Consider the following 6013-nt stretch of genomic DNA (forward strand, 5'->3'; position numbering starts at 1 on the left):
GATAAACACTAATCAGGTAATCCAGACAATATTTTATATTATCATCTATCTGTCTGTATCTCTCTATATTAGACGGGAATTATATCGCTGCATGTGGCCCTATTCCTTCCATCAAAGCAACAGATTTTATGATGGATATTACTGGCGCCTGATTACATTGACTTACAATGGGGTACATCGGGCACTGGTGGTATCCATTGTGTGACGGTACTGGCTATGTGTTATACATGGTAACTACAACGCAAGTATGAACTGAGCCTTACAGAAATATCATTATATACCTGGCCACATGATTTTAACTATTTTGCCGTGAAATTCTATTATATCAGCTCTCTGTGACCTGTAAGAGTGTGTATACTGACCCCCTCTAGGATGTTCCTTATAGGAGGATGCAGATTCTCAGGGTAACGGGGACAGCGGATAGAACGCAGGATCCTAGCAGGGTTGTTTCCCTCGTAAAATGGAAATTGTCCAACAGCCATTTCAAACAAAATGACTCCAAAGGAGAAGAAGTCCACATTGGCGTTGTAAGGCTTCATAAGTAGAACCTGTAGAACCATCAGGGAGAAGGGATTAAGTTGGGAATAAACTGGATGTGTTGTAAACACTATACTGATAAAATGAGACGTCCATTTCTCACCTCTGGAGCCATGTAGCCTATAGTCCCTGCATGCTCCGTCATCTTTTTTGAACCAAAGATGTTTATTGCTGCCAGGCCAAAATCGGCGATCTTAACGTGACCGGCGCTGTCCATGAGTATATTTTCCGGTTTTAGATCTCTGCAAAGATAAAGGGGGAATTTGGCAAGTGGCAGAGTCATGGAAGGATCACTGCACAGAGTGTCCTTCTCAGTGTGTACAGATATATTCTCCCCTAGACACAATTCTGCCTTGTCCTGCTGTTTGTACAGAGTTTGATGGAGCAGGCCATACCTCTGTATAAAACTGAAAGTATATGGAGGTACAGTAAAAGCCCTATTATGGTTCCGTACAAAGCAGAGCCGTTATATGGCTGCGTGCAAGAGCCGCAAGTGTAACCCCTGTCAGATAACAGCAGCTATTATAACACTGATTATCCTTCTCATATTATTGTGTTATTTAAATACCTGTGTATAACGCCCCTTGAGTGCAGATACCGCAAACCGCAGATAATTTCAGCCGAAATAAATCTAAAGAGAAAGAAGAAAACATTTATCATCATCATTAAACAGCAAAGTTTATAAAAGCTAAAAATCAAACTTCTGCTGTACAGTGGGAGAAATGATGAATAAATGACCCACATTGCACATTACCTGGTGGTGGCGATGTCACAAGGAGCTCTCCGACTGATGAAATCACGGAGTTCTCCTCCAGTGATATACTCCATGGCAAAAAACACATAATCCTGTAGAAAAGACAGAAATGTAAATACAGGGCATGATGCCAACGCTACCCGTTCTGGCAGCCTATTAAATGGGCAAATCTAGAAAAACAGCTTATCACAAGCCGACTAGGAGGAATCTATTTAAAATTGAATCCTGATATGCCGGATGTGGAGGTCCATGGTGAAAAGAGGAAGACTCCTACCTCAGTTTGGAAAGTCGCAAAGGCATGGGTGAAGAGCCGGCTGTGTTCAGTGATCTCCAGGGCCTGACGCTCTATGAGGACGGATTCTCTGGAGTCCTCTAGTAATAGCCTTTTCTTCACAATTTTCATGGCAAGCTGTTGCCTGCTGGACGGATGTGAAGCCAGCATTACCTGAAAAAGAGAGTTATGTCTAGGACATTGCGTTTCTCTAACACAGAAGCTAAACGAGAAGAAGGCAGAAGTATGGGTTGGGGGATATTCACCCTCATAGCTCCCATAATACCTCTCTTCTACCCACATTTCCTCTTCAATAGTCCATATTGTTTGACCTTGTTCACACTACCATAAAATAGTGCACGTTATTGTAGTGCAGAATGTACCACCCCAGTTTTGAATTCTGTCTTAAAGGATTTGTACAAGATATTTAAAAAAAAACATGGCTGCTTTCTTCCAAAAACAGCACCACATCTGTCTACAGGTTGTGTGTGTGGTATTGCAGCTCTGCCCCATTCACTTCAATGGATCTGCGTAGCAATACCAGACATAACCTATGCACGGGTGTGGTGCTGTTTTTTGAAGAAAGCTGCCATGTTTTTCTAATCTTGGACATTAGAGTGTATTAATAGGGTGTGGTTTTGACATTTTTTTTTTTCTGTATGGCAGAAAACCGCACTGCAAAAGCGCATGCGTATTTGATGACGTTTTCCGGCTAATTGTAAGGACACAGCAAATCACGTAAAAAAACACATGCGTTTTTGCAGGGGGCAAAACCACACTGTGTGAATACGCTGCATAAAAGCACACAGCGTATCCGCCCTGTTTGCCACAGGGAACTCCGGCCGAAAAACAGCACCAAATTGTGGTGACGTTTTTCGGCTGAAATGTCCACTGCGGAAAACTGCACATAAGAAAAAAAAAAAAGAACGTTTTATACTTACCCGTAGCCATGGCGACGACGTGTCCCTCGGTCGTCCTACAGCCCGGCCTCCAGGGATGACGTTTCATTCCATGTGACTGCTGCAGCCTGTGACTGGCTTTTGCGGTCAGTTCATATGGGATGAAACGTCGTCCCAGAAAACCGACCTGGACAAAGGAGCACAGAATTCTGGGTAAGTATAAGATTTTATTCTTTTTGAGTTGAGATTTTTGTGGTGGAATCGCAGATTTTCCGGCACAAAAATTGCAACGATTAAACAAATACAATTGACATACTGCGGATTAAAAAACCGCACCGAAGGTCAATTTCTGAGTGTTTTTTTCTAGTTATCATATACGCAGCGTGTGGATAAGATTTGTTCAAATGCCATCCACTCTGCTGCTACTGTATTACGCTGCGGATTACTTTTCAGAAAATGTGCAGTTTTTTGCTACTTTGTAGCCGGCTTATAGAGGATGAATAACATAGTATGAGCTGTGTGAGCACTAGTGTGAATGGGGCTTTGTTGTATCATCGGTGAATTGTGAAGTGAACACTTACCTTTCCATAACTACCTATTCCAAGCACCTTATAGAATGTAAAATCTGACAAACTGACAGGAGCTGCCACTATATCTATGGTATCCGATGGTTGGGTCTCACTTTCTCCTTGAAAGAAAATAAATCAGTGTTAGAAACTCTTAGGGTATGTTCACACGCACTAATTACGGACGTAATTCGGGCGTTTTTGCCCCGAATTACGTCCGAAAAAAGCGCCTCGATAGCGCTGACAAACATCTGCCCATTGAAAGCAATGGGCTGACGTTTGTCTGTTCACACGAGGCGTATATTTACGCGCCGCTGTCAAATGACAGCGCGCAAATAGACGCCCGCGTCAAAGAAGTGACCTGTCACTACTTGGGGCGTAATTGGAGCCGTTATTCATTGACTCCAATGAATAGCAGCGCCAATTACGTCCGTAACTGACGCGGCGTTCAAGCGCCTGCACATGCCGTTACGGCTGAAATTACGGGGATGTTTCCTCCTGAAAACATCCCCGTAATTTCAGCCGTTACGGACGCTGCCGTGTGAACATACCCTAAGGGTATGTGCACACGAGGGCATAACGTCCGTAATTGACGGACGTATTTCGGCCACAAGTCCCGGACCGAACTCAGTGCAGGGAGCCGGGCTCCTAGCATCATACTTATGTACGATGCTAGGAGTCCCTGCCTCTCTGCAGGACAACTGTCCCGTACTGTAATCATGTTTTCAGTACGGGACAGTAGTTCCACGGAGAGGCAGGGACTCCTAGCATCGTACATAAGTATGATGCTAGGAGCCCGGCACCCTGCACTGTGTTCGGTCCGGGACTTGCGGCCGAAATACGTCCGTCAATTACGGACGTAATGCCCTCGTGTGCACATACCCTTAGGCCATGTTCACACGTTCAGAATTTGCTAAAGATTTACGCGCAGAATGCCCATCATCACATCCGCTGACATTCCACATTCAAACAAGGAAATGGGGAATTTTATTTTCCATTCAAATGCAGCAGAAAAAAAATTGAAAGCAGAATAATGACTTCGCTTCAGATTTTTAAATCTGCAGAATTCTCGTTATTTGCGCGGATACCGCACATAAAAGCAGCGGATTAGCCCCATTGAATTACAATGTGCTTATCCGTGTGTGATTCCGCTGGCACATCCGCAACAGAAATTCAAGTGTCAGCCATGAAATTCTTCCACAGATTTTAGAAATCCACGTCGAATTTGCCTCTAAACATAGCCTTATTAAACTATACATGTTTGTTTTACATCAGGATGAAGCTAGACATCACCTCGAAGGCAAAGTGACTTCTAAACATCTCTGTAGTGTGAGGACCTTGCAAACAGCTTTCCATATCTCATCTTCCTGGGGCCTCATGAATGCAGCATGGAGGGGAGTGTAGCCCAGAATTGGGAATAACTGGGCTTACACCAACATTTTTAGGTTTTGGGTGGAACAGGGGTTATTTTCCATCTGGGGAGGCAGATCTTGAAATGCACGCGTTTTTGGACACAGTTTTGTCATGATTTTTTTTTTACGTTTTTTTTTTAAATTTAGCAAATAGAAAAAACTTGGGGGGGGGGGATTTTGATCAAAAACTATTCCAAACGAATGGTCTATTTTTTCTCTGTTTCCCATTGATTTCAATGGAGGTTTAGAAGCAGAGATTACTCCAAGACAAAGTATGACACTTTGTTTTATTCACGAGCAGAGACAAAACGCCCAGAAAAAAAAAGCCTCTATCTCCCATTGAAATCAGTGGAAGGAGATTTGGGCCATATTTTTTGGTGCCAATTCATTATCTAAATCGGTGCAAACAAATGCAGTGTGAACTGAACCTTAGGGCTTATTTAATATTTGGCTAAAGTCTGGTTACCATCCCATCCCTCATCTAAGCTTCTAATAATTGGAAACATAGTATTAAGTCATCACTTCTACTTTGATGTATTTACTGACAGCTCCTACCTGTTTCCAATTTGCTCCTTTGACTTTCAGGAAGAGTTTTCTGTCTCTTGGCAATCCTGCTATTGGACAGATGGTCGATCCCGGATGTGAGGAGCTTTTCTGGTGTTTTGAGCAGCAATCTATACCCCTTTCCTGTAGGGCAGTAGCTGGCAGATGTTGGGCTCCTCTCCAGGTCCTTCTCTGTCTTTCTCTTCAGGATGTTACTTTCCCCATCGCTGTCTTGGGTTCTCTTTAGGATGTCAATTTTAGGATTTGAGTTTTCATATTTCTCTCCTCCCTTCTTGTAAGAGGTCCGATCTCTCTTTCTGTTATTCCTCTTCCTACTCCTTTTCCCCTTCTTATTGATGTAGTCTGATGCCTCCACTGGAAGCCCAGCTAATGTCATGGGGGGCTCCTCATTCTCAATAGGTTCCTTTTCTAAGATGGTATCAAGAACCTTTCTCTTCTGAGGTGGCTGTTCTTCCTCACTCTCCCTACTACTCCTCACCTCTTGTTTATCACGCTTTCTTTTTTTGTTATGTCTCATGTTCGCGAAGAACAGCAAAAAAATCGCCTCCTCACTCTAGTCGGTGAAGAAACACAAAGGATTTTTGCTTTCCTTCTCCCTTCAGCCAGCCGCAACGTGATGTCATAAAGGAACATGGAGTCATCGGATTCCGCATGACATCATAAAAGAACATGCCATCATCAGCAACCAGATGAGCTGCCTGTTTGCAGGACCTGATTTTATCATACAGTATAAATCCCGGTTTTCCTGCTCCCTAATCCTTTAGGTTGGTCCCTCAGTCACCAGTTGATTGCAGGGAATTCTACTGATAGGAATCCTGCATTAGCTGTTAATTCAGTAAATGGGGAGCAGCAATACCAGACTCAACCCATGGGCAGGGGTGGCGCTGTTTCTTTTAGAAAGCAGCCATGTTTTCTGTAACATCATACAACCCCTTTGAGCTGATTTTATATACTTTGTATAAATTGTATCTACATTATTTGACACATTTACACTCTACATAAAATTATTT

General features: G+C 43.2%; 2 long non-coding RNA genes across 2 annotated transcripts; both read right to left on the reverse strand.

The window, feature by feature from the left end:
- Nucleotides 1–706: 706 nt before the first annotated feature.
- On the reverse strand, nucleotides 707–1679 carry LOC142652451 (uncharacterized). The gene is made up of 4 exons (XR_012847859.1): nucleotides 1566–1679; nucleotides 1292–1383; nucleotides 1106–1168; nucleotides 707–779 (listed from the first exon to the last, which is right to left on the reverse strand). It is a non-coding gene; the product is annotated as an uncharacterized LOC142652451 (long non-coding RNA).
- A 19-nt stretch (nucleotides 1680–1698) lies between these two features.
- Nucleotides 1699–5164, reverse strand: LOC142652452 (uncharacterized). Its single transcript, XR_012847860.1, has 3 exons — nucleotides 4995–5164; nucleotides 3043–3149; nucleotides 1699–1736 (listed from the first exon to the last, which is right to left on the reverse strand). It is a non-coding gene; the product is annotated as an uncharacterized LOC142652452 (long non-coding RNA).
- Between the last annotated feature and the right edge of the window lie 849 nt (nucleotides 5165–6013).

This window comes from Rhinoderma darwinii, chromosome 5 (genome assembly GCF_050947455.1).
Source record: "Rhinoderma darwinii isolate aRhiDar2 chromosome 5, aRhiDar2.hap1, whole genome shotgun sequence".
NCBI classification, from domain to species: Eukaryota; Metazoa; Chordata; class Amphibia; order Anura; family Rhinodermatidae; genus Rhinoderma; species Rhinoderma darwinii.